This window comes from Elephas maximus, chromosome 24 (genome assembly GCF_024166365.1).
Source record: "Elephas maximus indicus isolate mEleMax1 chromosome 24, mEleMax1 primary haplotype, whole genome shotgun sequence".
In the NCBI taxonomy this organism is placed as follows: Eukaryota; Metazoa; Chordata; class Mammalia; order Proboscidea; family Elephantidae; genus Elephas; species Elephas maximus.
The window spans coordinates 24,170,316-24,186,793 of record NC_064842.1 but is presented as its reverse complement, the minus strand read 5'-3'; the positions used below and the strand labels follow the sequence as shown (position 1 = coordinate 24,186,793).

At 38.8% G+C, this 16,478-nt stretch overlaps 1 long non-coding RNA gene across 2 annotated transcripts in view; it reads right to left on the bottom strand.

The window, feature by feature from the left end:
- The window catches only part of LOC126066972 (uncharacterized), a 32,535-nt gene that overhangs the window by 5,349 nt on the left and 10,708 nt on the right, over window positions 1–16,478 (bottom strand). Inside the window, exon 3 of one of the 2 annotated variants that reach the window (XR_007515295.1) lies at window positions 8,654–8,732. The exons of the other annotated variant lie outside the window; for it this stretch is intronic. This is a non-coding gene — a long non-coding RNA (uncharacterized LOC126066972). Of the gene's footprint in view, window positions 1–8,653; window positions 8,733–16,478 lie in introns of those variants that run through there. 2 annotated transcript variants of the gene reach the window in all.

Genomic DNA, 16,478 nt, shown 5'->3' with positions numbered 1-16,478 from the left:
TTTCAGTCTCCTCAGTACAACACTTCAGAGAAACTTCTCTTGGGCCTGTGCTTAGAGCTATACGAAGCGAACATTTTGAACAATGGCTTTCTTTTTCTCACACATGGAACCTGTCACTAATTTGGTGCAGACTTGAGGAATAATTAAAATTAAAATGAGCTTCCCCGCTGGAGATATCATTGATTTCACATTGATTTCTCACGGCAGGAAGCTTTCAGGGAAATTTCTATGAAACGTTTAGATGCTCACATCCTTCCTATCCATGAGGGTGTATAGACAAACCACTGTCCAAAATGAGATGAGTATATATTTGCTTTGTAAGCAAAGGACGTGTATCAATGCTTTGTTTAAAATAGTGTCCACGCCTTGCCAAAGGCACTGAGTTTTACCTTTTTTTACTACCTAGTAGCCAGTACTTCCTCCATAGTTATTTCAGATATGTCATATGACATTTTCATTCTTTCTTCTGAAAACAAGTCAATGGTCTGTACTATCAAATGATGCCTGCAACTTTGTGGTGAATATTATCTCCTAAGTTTGACAGTGAAATAAGAAAATAAAATTATTGTTAAACAAAGAATGTGGTTTGCTTTCATTTTAATCCAATGTCTCTAACACGATGGCAGTTTTTTTGTTCTGTAATAGGGTTTTGTTTTTTTTTTTAATAGGGTTAAAGTACATTGAAAGGATAAATCTCAGAGGGTGATGGTCTGTGCAAAGTTTGACACAGACTGACTTTTGTACTGATTTCCCTTTCTCTTCTACAGACAGTAGAGCTCCCTTCAACAACTGCTGCCATTATAATCCCCAAACACTAATTGTAAGCATGGATAAACTTTACCTACATAAAACCAGAAAAACCAAACCAGTTGCCATCAAGTTGATTCCAACTCACGGGACCCCGCGAATGTCAGAGTAGAACTGTGATCCATAGGGCTTTCAATGGTTGTGATTTTTCAGAAGTATATCCCTAGGTCTTTCTTCCAAAATGCCTCTGTCTGGATGGATTTGAACTACCATCCTTTCAGATAGTAGCAAAGCACTTAACCGTTTGTACCACATGTAGTGCGTACTCCAGGAACGCACGTGAAAAAAAATAGGTATCTCTAGATACATACGTTGAAAATGAGTTTTATTTTTCTCTTTTTTAAAGAAATGCTTAGCTTTTCCTTTTTAAGAATTGCTTTTCTTTTGGATCCATCAGAAAGTGTTTACCTGTGGAGGGGAGAAAAAAATCAAACTTCATATTTTCATTGCACGGAGTTTAAAATTACTGCAAGTGTCGTAAGGACATGGACAAACTGAAGTTACTCTGGGCAAGAATGATGAAAAAAGTTTTTAACGGCATGCTTGGCTACTTTATGGCTATTTTAGTCTTTCATATCCTGCATACACAGTAACCAATCCCCTGCTTCTCTCTGCTGAGACTTCCTGATTTTCAGCTGGCAAATAAAGAACAAGATCTGTCTGTCACCCTATCATTCTATCACTCTACCATCTAGCTATCTATTTGTCTGTCTGTCCGTTGGTCTGTTGGCTTGTCTATCTGTCTCTTTCTTTTTCTTTCCACCTTTTTCTTCCTCTCTTTGTCTCCCTCTCTTCTCCCCTCCCTTTCTCCCTTTCTCCCTCACCGCTTTTTTGTGCTTTGCCCAACTGTTTGTCATTAAATCTTCAGTCTCAGCTTCCAATCTGGACATATGCCCTCAGAAGCCTGGGGCAACTCCTCTCTGCTTTACCATTTCATCGGATTATGATCGCCATTTAGATCAATGCAGGTCACCAGAAAATGAGCTGTTGTTCTCACTACCCTATGATAATAGGCATATTTATACGGAACTTATACTGAGATTGAAACAAGAAAAGGTTTCCATTATGTTAAGGTCTTCCATAACTTGCTACATGAATTTATTTAATATAAAATGTAGCTATCAAAAAAACAATGGCTTATAGTATAGAAAATTAAGAAAGCATAACAATATGTCATTGTCGAAAAGATCAACTAGATATCAGTGGATTTTTAACAGAAAGGTGCTTTGGTGGGAGCTGATAAATATCTTTTGGAGGGAATGCTACTTCCTTGTTGAAATGGTGACTTCTTGTTGTTTTTAGGGGCCATCCAGTCAATTACAACTCATAGCAACCCTATACAAAACAACAAAACACTGCCCGGTCCTGTGCCATCCTCAAATTGTTGCTGTGTTTGAACCCATTGTTGCAACCACTGTGTCAGTCCATCTCGTTGAGGCTCTTCCTCTTTTTCGTTGACCCTTTACTTTACCGAGCATGATGTCCTTCTCCAGGGACTGGTCCCTCCTGATAACATGTCCAAAATACATGAGACGAAGACTTGCCATCCTTGCTTCTAAGGAGCATTCTGGTTGTACTTCTTCCAAGACAGATTTGTTCTTCTTCTGGCAGTCCATGGTATATTCAACATTCTTCGACAACACCATAGTTCAAAAGCATCAATTCTTCAGCTTTCACATGCATATGAGATGATTGAAAACACCATGGCTTGGATCAGGCTCACCTTAGTCCTTAAAGTGACATCTTTGCTTTTTAACACTTTAAAGAGGTCTTTTGCAGCAGATTTGCCCAATGCAATGCCTCCTTTGATTTCTTGACCGCTGCTTCCATTGTCGTTGATTTTGGATCCAAGTAAAATGAAATCTTTTTGTAATGGTTAAGAGCTATGGCTGCTAACCAAAAAGTAAGCTGTTCAAATCCACCAGGCGCTCCTTGGAAACTCTATGAGGCAGTTCTACTCTGTCGTACAGGATCGCTCTGAGTCAGAACTGACTGGATGGCAGTGAGTTTGGTTTTTGGGGGGTTTGACAACTTCAATCTTTTCTGCATTTATTGTGATGTTGCTTATCTGTCCAGTTGTGAGAATTTTTGTTTTCTTTATGTTGAGGTGTAATCCATACTGAAGGCTGTAGTCTGATCTTCATCAGTAAGTGCTTCAAGTTTGTTTTCAGCAAGTAAGGTTGTGTCATCTGCATAACACACACAGGTTATTAATGAGTCTTCCTCCAATCCTGATGCCCCATTCTTCTTCATATAGTCCAGCTTCTCTGATTATTTGCTTAGCATACAGAATCAATAAGTATGGTGAAAGGATACAACCCTGACACACAACTTTCCTGGCTTTAAACCACGCAGTATCCCCTTGTTCTGTTCCAACGACTGCCTCTTGGTCTAAGTACAGGTTCCCCCTGAGCGCAATCAAGTGTTCTGGAATTCTCATTCTTTGCAATTCTACCCAAAATTTTTTATGATCCACACAGTCAAATGCTTTTGCATAGTCAATAAAACACAGGTAAACATCTTTCTGTTATTCTCTGCTTTCAGCCAGGATCCATCTGACATCAGCAATGATACCCCTTGTTCCACATCCTCTTCTGAACCCAGCTTGAATTTTGGGCCATTCCCTGTCGATGTACTGCTGCAACAACTTTTGAATGCTCTTCAGCAAAATTTTACTTGTGCGTGATATTAATAATATTGTTCAATAGTTTCCACATTGTATTGGATCTCATTTCTTTGGAATGGGTATAAATATGGATCTCTTCCAGTCCGTTGGCCAGGTAGTTCTCTTCCAAATTTCTTGGCATAGACTAGTGAGCGCTTCCAGTGCCGCATCCTTTTGTTGAGACATCTCGAATGGTATTCTGTCAATTCCTGGAGACTTGGCTTTTTGCCAATGCCTTCAGTGCAGCTTGGACCTCTTCCTTCAGTACCATCGATTCCTGATCATATGCTACCTCCTGAAATGGTTGAATGTCAACCAATTCTTTTTGGTAAAATGACTCTGTGTATTCCTTCCATCTTCTCTCAATGCTTCCTGCATCATTTAATATTTTCCCCATAGAATCCTTCAATACTGCAACTCAAGTCTTGAATTTTTTCTTCAGTTCTTTCAGCTCGAGAAATGCCAAGCATGTTTAGTTTTCTATCTCCAGGTCTTTGCTCATTTCAATACTTTACTTTGTCTTCTGGAGCTGCCCTTTGAAATCTTCAGTTCAACTCTTTTACTTCATCATTTCTCCCTTTCATTTTAGCTATTCTATGTTCAAAAGCAAGTTTCAGAGTCTCTTCTGACATCCATTCTGGTCTTTTCTTTCTTTCCTGTCTTTTTAATTACCCCTTGTTTTCTTTGTGTATGATGTCCCTGATGTCATTTCACAACTCATTTGGTCTTCGGCCATTAGTGTTCAATGGGTCAAATCTATTCTTGGCATAGTCTCTAAATTCAGGGGAGATAATAATTTTTTTTTTTTATAGTCGAGGTAGTACTTATGCCCTCAAGGACTTTTTTTAATTTTCTTCAACTTTAACTTGAGGTTGCAGATAAGCAATTGATGATCTGTTCCACGGGCAGACCCTGGCCTTATTCTGACTGATGATATTGAGCTTCTCCATCATCTCTTTTCATGGATGTAGTTGATTTAATGCCTGTGTGCTCCATCTGGCAAGGTCCATGTGAATAGCTGACATTTATGTTGTTGAAAAAAGGTATTTGCAATGAAGAAGTCATTGGTTTGGCAAAATTCTGTCATGTAATCTCTAGCATCATTTCTATCACCAAGGCCGTATTTTTCAACTACAAATCCTTCTTTGTTTCTAACTTTTACATTCCAATCACAGTAATTATCCATGCTTCTTGATTGTATGTTTGATCAATTTCAGACTGAAGAAGTTGGTAAAGTCTTCAGTTTCTTCATCTTTGGTATTAGTGGTTGGTGCTGGTACATATATATGAACAACAGTCCTGTTAACTGGTCTTCCTTGTTAGCATATGAATGTTTTCCTATCACTGAGACATTGTATAGGGTCTCTGTGAGTTGGAATCGACTGGATGGCAATGGGCTTTAGGAGACATCATGCTTCAGGAGACATCATGCTTCAGGATAGGTCTTGAAATGTTCTTCTTAACAATGAACACAACGCCACGCCTCTTCAAGTTATCATTCCTGGCATAGTAGACTATATAATTGTCTGATTCGAAATGGCCAATACCAGTCCATTTCAGCTCATTAATGCCTAGGATATCAATGTTTATGCATTCCATTTCATTTTTTTTATTATTAACTTTTATTGAGCTTCAAGTGAACGTTTACAAATCAAGTCAGTCTGTCACATATAAGTTAATATACATCTTACTCCTTACTCCCACTTGCTCTCCCCCTAGTGAGTCAGCCCTTCCAGTCTCTCCTTTCGTGAAAACTTTGCCAGCCTCCAACTCTCTCTCTCCTCCCATCCCCCCTCCAGACAGGAGATGCCAACACAGTCTCCAGTGTCCACCTGATATAATTAGCTCACTCTTCATCAGCATCTCTCTCCCACCAACTGTCCAGTCTGCTTCATGTCTGATGAATTGTCTTCGGGGATGGTTCCCGTCCTGTGCCAACAGAAGGTTTGGGGACCATGCCCGCCGGGATTCCTCTAGTCACAGCCAGACCATTAAGTATGGTCTTTTTATGAGAATTTGGGGTCTGCATCCCACTGATCTCCTGCTCCCTCAGGGGTTCTCTATTGTGCTCCCTCACAGGGGAGTCATCGATTGTGCTCCCTCACAGGGGAGTCATCGATTGTGGCCAGGCACCAACTCCATTTCATTTTTGACTATTTCCAATTTTCCTAAATTCATACTTCATACATTCCACCTTCCAATTATTAATGGATGTTTGCAGCTGTTTCTTCTCATTTTGGCTTGTGCCACATCAGCAAATGAGGTCCTGAAAGCTTGACTCCATCCATAACATTAAGGTTGACTGTACTGTGAGGAGGCAGCCCCTCCTCAGTTGTGTTTTGAGTGCCTTCCAACCTGAGGGGCTCACCTTCCAGCACTTTATCAGATGGTGTTCTGCTGTTATTCATAAGGTTTTCACTAGCCAGTTTTTTCAGAAGTAGACTGCCAGGTCCTTCTTCCTACTCTGCCTTAGTCTGGAAGCTCAGGTGAAACCTGTCCACCGAGGATGACCCTGTTGGCATTTGAAATACCAGTGGTAATCTTCCAGTATCAAGGCAACACCAAGCTACCACAGTGTGACAAACTGACAGACGTGGTGACATGCTGGTGACTATGGAGAAGCAACTTGTAAAATATGACTCTGCTCTCTTGGCCACATTTCATTGATTTGAGGATTGGCATTTGACTGAACAAATCAAGATATTTCCCATAGAATTTTGAATTCATTACATAGAGACTGTGGGGCCATTGTCTTCCCAGGTGGCTAAGACTGTGAAACTGGCGCTCTCAGCATCCATGTTTTAACCATGTGAACAGAGGCGCATCTGAGGCTAGTCTGGAAGGAAAAGGTGAAATGAATCTGATCACAGAGAGAAACAAAGATAAGAGAGGGTTGCCATACCCCAGTTTCCCTGAGACCCAAATGCATTTCCACACTTTTCCAAGCTTGGTTGTTGAGATATTTTTGTGTATCCCCAATATTTACTGAATAAATTTAATTTTTTGTTTTAAACTGTTTTAGCTCAAGTATCTGTTACTTGAAACTAAAGCAGTACTATAAAACTTGTAAAATACAAGTAAAAAATTTTAAATCTTATAAAAATGCAAGCTGAGTGAATTGGTTGATACAATTGTGGAGTCTTAAATTATGTTTCAGTAAGAAAATGGGACTAGTCATTTCTGCTTAATTAACCAATCAATTTATTTAAATCTTCTTCACCAATTTTTTTTTTTTATTTGACCGAACTGGGTATATTTCACCCTTGAAACAGATGTTTTCTGTTTCCTAAAAATAGTCATCAATTTCCAATGAAAATAATAGTATTTTTAAACTATCCAGCATTGTTTTTAAAAATGCAATTGAAAAAATTATCATTACTTCAGCTATCAGTATGCATTATCTTTTTCCTAAGTTATTCTCCACAAATATAAGAGTTTGGAAAACTATATATCCATAGCACTTTTTTTTTCTTTCATTCTAAAACATATCCTGTTGTCTCAGGCATTTACAAATTTATGAAGAGAGGGCAGCTACCTGCTGTTTTGAAGTGGAAATTCCTTGGTCTACTTGTGGTCGTTCTGTGGCATTTTTACCCGTTGCCCTTTTGTCCTAATTTTGCTTCAGCTTCTTGTAGATTTCATAATATTCTATTTTATTAAATTCTTGGCCCATGGATCCGAACACCTGGCCCTTGACACAACTCCCACACCCTGGGTTCGGGAACACAGTGTACCTTTGGAATCCTGGCTGCTTTACCTGATTTTCTCTACAAGGGGTAGATTGTTAACTACATCATGGTGCTGCCATATTAGCTTGCAATGGAAAGAATCAGTGTGTGCTTAGACTAAATACAGAGGAAGGCCTTCAATTAACAGGGAAGATTAAGGAATTCCAGTACTACCTATCATCTGCAGCGAGTTCTTTTAACTGTGACTTCTCAGGGAAGGGCCTCCTCTGAGGTTAAGTTCAGAACAATATAAAAAGGCCAGTCCTTGCCACTAGGCCGGAAGTAAATATTTCCCTAGATAACCATTGTGTAAAATCATTCCCACCCTTGCCATGGAATCAGTGACATTATCTTTAGTTGTTAAATTAGTCCTGGGAGTCATTGTGGGGTTGGTGGTAATGATAAGATATAAGAGGACTCCCCACACACCTCCCACCTCCCATACCAATCCACACCCCAACCAGCTGCAAGATCAGACTTAATAGTGACTTCCACAGAAAACCAGATAAAAAGCTTGCCAAAATTCTATTCCCTCTTTGATTGTGAGAAACAAACAGTACACACCTATTGGCTTTCACTATGGAAATGGGAGAACTGAGTGAAGATACCATCCTTTCTGCTCTGCTCTTTCTGCCCACACTACCCCAATCCTCTTCTTCTGCCCTACTTGTCTCTCAACCCAGAAATAAGTCTTGCCTTGTTGGGACCAAGTATATAAACTTTGTGTGTGCCTTCTTGCCCAATTTAAGACCTCCCTGCTTCTGAAGTAAAAACAATTTGTGTATTATTAAGCAAATTGCATCCCATTGTGTTAGGTAACAGGTGCCAAACTGTAGGTGATGTCACAAGGTAGAACCAGTGTGTGAAGAGAGATAGAGATAAATGAAAAGAAAATAAATACCCATTGTTTATTAAGAGATAATGGATTTCTTGCTTCTTTTGGGATTCTAAAATAAGATTAAGATCCTAATGCACTACAAGGTTTGGGCAACCCTGACTAGAATATCATAGATTCTTGAGCTGGAAAGGACTCTTTAGGTAATCTGCAGTCAACTTTATATTCAATGCAAGGATCTCACCTTCAGCATCCTTGACAACTGACCATCCAGATTCTGTGTAAATAAGTCCAACAACAAAAAACTCATTTCATGAAGCACTCTATTTGTGTGTAGAGAGTTTTCTATTTTTTTATACTTTTTCCACTGGTTCTATCCTTGCCTTCTAAGGTGTTGGTTTTCAAAATGGGCTATGAGTACCCTAGGAACACATAAGGACTGACTAGAAGGTACTAGAGCATGGTCAGTTTAAGGAAGTTGTTTTCCATACCCTCAGCTTCCATAGGCACTCTTTCCCAAAGATGACCTGCTTGAAAAGATAATTTCCTCCTTTACAATCACCTTTTTCCTATTCTACATGACATACTTTCCCCCAGCCTGAATCTTACTTACAATGCTCCATTTCTCCAGTGTGCGAAAAGTCCAGGCAACAAACAAAAAGACAGTTTTAAAGTGCATAGTTGATGAAAGAATGTCCTGTGACAGAAAAGCAAATAGAGTTTCAGTAAGAAATACTGAGGAGAGCAGCGCCTAATTTCATCCAGAGACCAAATTCATGGCAATGCTCCATGCCTCTATCAATTGATTAATCTACCCACATATCTATCTATATACCTATATAACTATCCATCCATCTGTTCATCCATCCACTCATCTTTTTATGAATTAAAATTCAGGATTGAGATGGTTGTCGTAAGAGCACATATTAGCACTTTTCTTTAAATTTAAGAATTAGGTCAGTTTTTTTTTTTTCCCCTCGCAGAAAGTAAATATAATTTGGCTGATTAGTTTGACAATGAGGACTGGCTTTGCCAATTGGCTTATATCGTGTACATTTTCCATAAATGAATGAGCAAATCTGCACTGCAAGGTTTTGATAAAAATATATCTAACAAAGAAAGACAACATAGTATGTGCAGGAAATTACGCCCTTTGAGCTATCAAACTTATGATAAATTTGTTTAGAGGATAAATTAAAAATATGCAAAAGGCATATACCAAAACCAAAAACCTAGCCTGTTGCTGTTGAGTAGATTCCGACTCACAAGGACCATATAGGACAGAGTAGAGCAGCCCCATATGGTTTCCAAGGAGCTGCTGGTGGAATCAAACTGCCAACCTTTTGGTTAGCAGCCATAGCTCTTGACCACTACACCACTAGGGCTCAATTCTTGGGTGTACATGAGCAAAAATCCTTAAAAAGCACTGGTCTAGAAGAAGACAGAGTAATAAACTCTCTAAGCCATATGACAATTCTCTGAATATGTGAAGACAACTCTCCTTTCTCCTTATACCACTTACTACTTTAACACTTTGGTGACCCAGTTATTTTCTGTTTTTTGTTGAGACCATGTGTTTTCATTAATGGAATCATTCTAAATCATTGAGTGTTTCTGAATTTTTGGTAGGTAGTATGGATTTTTTTTGTCTTGCCCCCCTCCAACAAGCCTATCATAAGTGTTGAGCGGTACATATGAAGTACCACCAATTATATCCCAGACTCCCCAGTGAGGTCTACTGGTACATATGTATAACAAAAATTTTCAAAATTTCTCTTTTTCCTACCACAAATTCAGACACATCATACAATACCCTGTAAAAACAGTAATTTGTGGCATATGCCCATTTCTTTGGTTTCAAACAGTCATAAAGGCCCCTGCCTTGTGGCTGCGTGCACTGTCAATGGTACAGCAGCTTCTCAATAAACCCCAGAGGCTGAAGAAATTCATGGTCACTATATGTACAGCCAGGCATGAAAGGGTTATTAAATCTCCCTGATGACCTCAGCTATTCTTTATAATGCACGTCCAAGGGCATCACTGAGGTTGGAAGGAATTAGTAATCCTAGCAAGCCTTAGCTCTGTCCTTTCTGAACTGGAGCTCTGTTTCTAACCTAACTAGCCCTCATGATACACTCAGGCTCAGTATCTGGTTCATCAAACCTCACCGCCTACATGACAAGCAGCCAACAGAAAACTGTGCAACATCTACTTCTAATAAACCAACAATTGACTTGAATAAAATTTATTTTTCAAACTCTGGCTAATTTCATGTGTTAGGAGATACTGTGTCTGCCTTATACAACCAGTAAGTACAGAGGTAGATTAACCAGTAAGCAAGGTACGCACAGGCATAAAGTAAGCATGGTACACAGGGGCTTAATTATGATTCCTTACTAATCTGTAGGGCACAATTTCACCCGTTTTTCACCACATCTACAGGTGAAATTGTGCCCTACAGATTAGTATGTAAGCACAAGTAAGCCCATGCTTATTGGGTAATCCATCCCTGGATAACTAGAAGACAGACGAAAGGTAGGAAGCCCATGACGAAATGAACTGTACCAATAAATAAGACTATAGTATTTTAAATACACAGTAACATCACACATTGGTAAAAAAAAATGTGATTTTGAGATATTAAGAGGTATCTTCTCTCTCACCACCACCATAACCACCAACCCAACCCTGGCCAAATCCTGCACACAGGAACTATAGATTTTTACAAGTACTGCCTTCAAGGAAGGGCTGATGCAAAATGAACAGAGCTAAAATCTTAACTCCTGATCTACAAAAATCATAACTTTCAAAAGTAATAGCCAGGAACCTGAAAAAGAAATTTTTTTCTGGAAATTTTCAAACTTCTCTTGGGTTTTACCCAAGAATATCTGCCTCCGTGCCCTTGGAAATATCATTCCCACTGCTTTCCGCCCTATTAATTTTGCTGAAGTATATTTCCAGGCCATCATTGACTGGCTTCAACCCTCGCTGAACTTGGGTGCTCTCCATCAATATCTTGGCTAATCTTCACATTGGCAATGGCAGCCACATTTTCCTGAAGTCTGAAGTAGAAGGTCCCTTCTACTTCAGCTTGAAGCCAACTACCTTTGTATTGTTGTTATTTGTTTTTTCCTGATTCAGCAGTCCTCCACCATTTCAGCTCAACCAATAAAGTTTACCGTGTGATAGAGGCTTCCAGCTTCTTTACAGAGTAGATCCCCCCTCCCACCACCACAAATAACCATATTTCTCCTAGTGCTGGTACCCACAGCCCCAGGCACTTCTCCAGATTCACTCTGATGACAAGTATTCCGCTGGGAAGTGCAGAACTTTCTGAAAGGTCCCTAGTTTTATCCTTATGCTGTGTAATAAGGGAGCCCTAGTGGCTTTTTTTTTTTATAGTGGCACTGTGGTTAAGGCACTCAGCTGGTAACCGAAAGGTCCGCAGTTCTAACCCACCAGCTGATCAGTGGGAGACAGATGGGCCAGTCTGCTTCTGTAAAGAATTACAGCCTTGGAAAGTCTATGGGGCAGTTCTACTCTGTCCTGTGGAGTTGCTATGAGTTGGAATCAATTCATCAGCAGTGGGTTTGGTTTGGTTTAGCTGTATAACATTTTAAAAGAGATATCAAATTAATCTTACTTTTTTTTTTTTTTGTTATCAAATTCATCTTACTACTAATAAAGGGAAGGTCTCCAGAAGTCTGTCCCAAGTGCTCCCCATTCATAGTTGAAGCAATACTTCAGGTATTGGTTATATATGTCCTGCCCTCTCTTTTTTCATCTTTTTCTGAGAGGAGGTTTGAAAGATAGAGAGCACAGCAGGAATGTTAACTTTCTGGAGTCCAGGATTCCATGCCAGCCAACAGGAGACAGGAGAAACAGATTTAGGATGACTTGGGGACCCTGGTGGTGTAGTAGTTAAGAGCTATGCCTGCAAACCAAAAGGTCAGTAGTTCGAATCTACCAGGTGCTCCTTGGAAACCCTAAGGGGCAGTTCTACTCTGTCCTATAGGGTCACTATGAGTCGGAATCTACTACATGGCAACGGGTGTGGGTTTTTCTTTTTTTTTTTTTTTTTTTAGGAGGGTAGTAATTTAAGCTGGGGCCATAGTAGTCCAAAATATCACCAACAGGAGAGGAAAAGCACAGAGGCGATTCCTTAGTTACAAACGAAGCTGGGTACAGAAACATGCTTTTGGGCTTACAGTGATTCCTAGCTAGAACAGGTCTCTCCCAGATGTCCATGTGACTTCTTTATGGCGTGTCATCTATGCTCTGCTCAGATATCAACTAATCAGAGCAGCCTTCCCAAGTCCTTTCTGATCTTCCCGTCCCACTGTCAACTTATTTACCTTATTTTATTTTCTCCACAGAACTTACTAACTTCTGAAACATTTATAAATGTGTTTATTGCCTATCTCCCCTCACTAAAACGTAAGCTCCATAAGGGCTGGGTTCTCGTTTGTTTTTCATGTTTTGTTTTCTTTTCTTTTCCCTGATATGTACAGAACCTAGAAAAGTGCTTTGACATTTGGCAGGTACTCATGCTATATTTGTCAAATGAATAAAACCCTACAGCCTATTTTCATGCTTTAACGATTCAATTGGTCTGAAATATTTTTTTCAATATATGTAGCTTTCTATCTAGTACACGATCAATAATTCTTCATGAAGGAATTTAATAAGAAATTCAGACCCCTCACACTAGTCAGTGAAATAAATTCTCTCTGCTCTGCAAGTCAAGGCCTTTCTTTGCAGAATGTGCTATGATTTCCAATATTTTTGTTCTTATTTCCAGAGCCCCAGAAATAACAGTTCTTTACACCGAAAGGTATTAAAAAAAAAAAAAAACCATTGCCATCCAGTCTATTCTGACTCATAGCAACCCTATAGAACAGAAAAGAACTGCTCCATTGGGTTTCCAAGGAGTGGCTGGTGCATTCAAACTGCTGAACTTTCGTTGGCAGCTGTAGCTCTTAACCACTGCACTACCAGGGCTCCATTGAAAGCTTAGGAGATATTTAGTATCATTTATTTGATAATGATATGAATTTTTTAATGCTCTGTATATATGTTTAGGCTCTCCAAACAAAGTTTTATATTCATTTCAAGATTTTATGTTGAAATGTGTTCATATATGGAAGATTTCTGTATCACTGTATAAAATGTTCATATAGAGTCATTTGTTATCATATATTAATGCCAGTTCGTATAAACATAAGTATATATTATTTGATGTAGTTGTTTCTATATCAGCCATAAAAACCTGAAGTTATTCCCTTTTACAACATTGTTTAAACTTCTGTTTTGATACTACTTTTTCCTTTCATCCTTTAAACTTTATACTATTCAGTAAGTCACCAAATTGTTGCTTTATTTTTCCTGCCTGACAGCCATTCTAGCTTGCTGCTAGTTCAACATCTAAACCAATAGTAATCACTGTAAACACCAGTCGTATTCCACACTTTCCTCTTATGTTTATAAGGACCCACTCCAAAGGATAATTCCCTTCTCCTGGAAATTTGGAAGACAGCTACCTGGCCAACTGGCTGGAAGAGATCCATAGTGGTGCCCATTCCAAAGGTGGTGCAACAGAATGCAGCAAGTATCAAACAATATCATTAATATAGCACACAAGTAAAATTTTGCTGAAGATAGTTAAAAATTGATTGCAGCACTGTATCAACAGGGAACTGCCAGAAATTCAAGCCTGATTCAGAAGAGGATGTGGAAAGAGGAATATCATTGCTGGTGTCAGATGGATCTTGGCAAAAAGCAGAGAATATCAGAAAGGTGTTTATCTGTGTTTTATTAACTATGCAAAGGTATTCAAGTGTGGGGATCATAACAAATTATGGATAACAATGCAAAGAACAGGAATTCCAGAATACTTAATTGTGCTCATGAAGGACCTGTACATAGACCTCATTTGAACAGAACAAGGGGATACTGCATGGTTTAAAATTAGAAAAGATGTGTGCCAGGGTTGTATCCTTTTACCGTCTGTATGCTGAGCAAATACTCTGAGAAGCTGGACTATATGGAGAACATGGCATCAGGATTGGGGGAAGACTCATTAACAACCTGAGATATGAAGATGACACAACCTTGCTTGCTAAAAGTGAAGAGGACTCAAAACACTTATTGATGAAGATCAAAGACTATAGCCATCTGTATGGATTGTACCTCCACATAAAAAAAAAAAAAAAAATTCTCACAAAAGGACCAATAAGCAACTTCGTGATAAACAGAGAAAAAATTGAACTTGTCAAGGATTTCATTTTACTTGGATCCACAGTCAGCATCTGTGGAAGCAGCACACAAGAAATCAAAAGATTCATTGCATTGGGCAAATGTGCTACAAAAGACCTCTTTAAAGTGTTAAAAAGCAAAGATGTCCCTTTGAAGACTAAGGTGTGCCTGATCCAAACCACAGTATTTTCAATCGCCTCATATGCATGTGAAAGCTGGACAATGAATAAGAAAAACTGAAGAAGAATTGACACCTTTGAATTATGATGTTGGTGAAGAATATTGAATATACCATGAACTGCCAGAAAAAACAAAAAATGTCTTGGAAGAAGTACAGCCAGGATGCTTCCGAGAAGCGGGGACAACAAGACTTCATTTCACATACTTTGGACATGTTATCAGGAAGGACCAGGCTCTGGAGAAGGACAACATGCTTGGTAAAGTAAACGGTCAAGGAAAGAGAGGAAGACCCTCAAGATGGACTAACACAGTGTCTACAAGGATGGGCTGAAGCATAGTTATGACTGTGAGGATGGCACAGGACAGGGCAGTGTTTCCTTCTGTTGTAAGTAAGGTAACTGTGAGTCAGAAGGTCTTGAAAGTACCTAACAACAACTGCAACGCCATAACTTCAGGCAGCAGATTCCAGAAATGCGTCACAATGAAATCTCCCCAAACTCAGTCATCTAGGGTATTGACCACACTTCCCATCCAGCTGAGACTTGATCTTCCAAGTATTTCATTACCATTGACTCAACATTCCTAGACTTGCTTGTTTGTAGAGGAATGCGTGTGAATCACACATTTTTTTCTTCTATCTGAAAAAGTAAAGTCCATTCAATTAAAATTTGTTTTTCCATGAACAAAGAAAAGCTATAATTTTAATGCCTTGAAACCCAAAATGAAATAAAAAGGATACATCAGCCAAGATGGATCCTTTCAAGCGGGGCTTAGCCCAGATGAGGATGCTGCTTAACCCTCATCGTTTGAAATGGGCCCTTTCTTTTCTTTTCTTTTCTTTTTTTAAGGCTTGCTCTTGTCTTCTTTGTTTCATTTGGTGAAAAATAATCAAAACACAAAGAGATTAAAACATAAGATTTATTTGATATGCATGCAAGAAGATCATTTTGTTTTTTAAAATAAAAGGCTCCAAGTAGGCTAGTAACAATTGTTTAAAAAATAAACCTTTGAATCACCTAAAACAATAATATAATAGTTGATTATTTCGTGATTTAATAAACAGTTTGCGAATTGAAGGAGCATGTGTGCATCTCCTTTCAAGGATAAAAAACACTCCCAAGGATTGGAGATTTCACAGAAGCTTAAATATTTTTTTCTTGCTGAATACAAGTTTCCACGGTGACCAAGTATTTAACGGTTACTGAGTTAGCATTAGGAAGCAGCTCCTGAAACGTTGGCTCTTTATCCATTTGTAGCTATGAGACCTCTTGAAATTAAAATTAAGGAAGCACAGTCTTTTTCATTACATCACAAATTAATGGGTTTGTTATTGACTACCCTTTTCTAGTGGAAAAGACAAATTGACAATGCTGCAGAGCAGTTCCTGGTGAAAAAACAAGTTGATACTCTTGCAGTTTGGGGTTGGGTTTTTACAATTAATTTTTGGTCTCGTGGATAAGAGAAACCCCTAAAATCAAAGTAAGATGTCATATGTCTATATATACATACATTTAATCTGGTAGTTTTATGTCATCATTACTAGACAAGAAAAAAATGTAAAAATAAGTCAAGTTCATATTCACACACTGCTTTTTCTTTCTTCTCCTTCTCCTTTTTTTCTTCTTCTTCTGCCTTTTTTCCCACATACTTCTTTTTCCAGATGTGTACTGAGCTGGAAGAAAGCATCTACCAAATTACTTCATAACAAAGTATGAGTGGTGAATTAGTTCCCTATTATTGCTCTAATTAATTACCACAAGTTTCATGGCTTAAAACAACAGAATTTTTTTTTCTTTGACTCACAGTTCTGAAGGTCAGAAATCCAAAATGAGCCTCACTCTGCTAAAATGAAGTCAGCAGGATTGTGTTCCTCCTGTAGGCTTTTAGGGAGAGTTTGTTTCTTTGCCTTTCCTGTTTATGGAGGCCACCATTTTCAAAGCCAGCAGTCACCTCACTCCAACCTCTGCTTCTGCCTTTCACATCTCCTTCTCTGCCTCTGACTCACCTG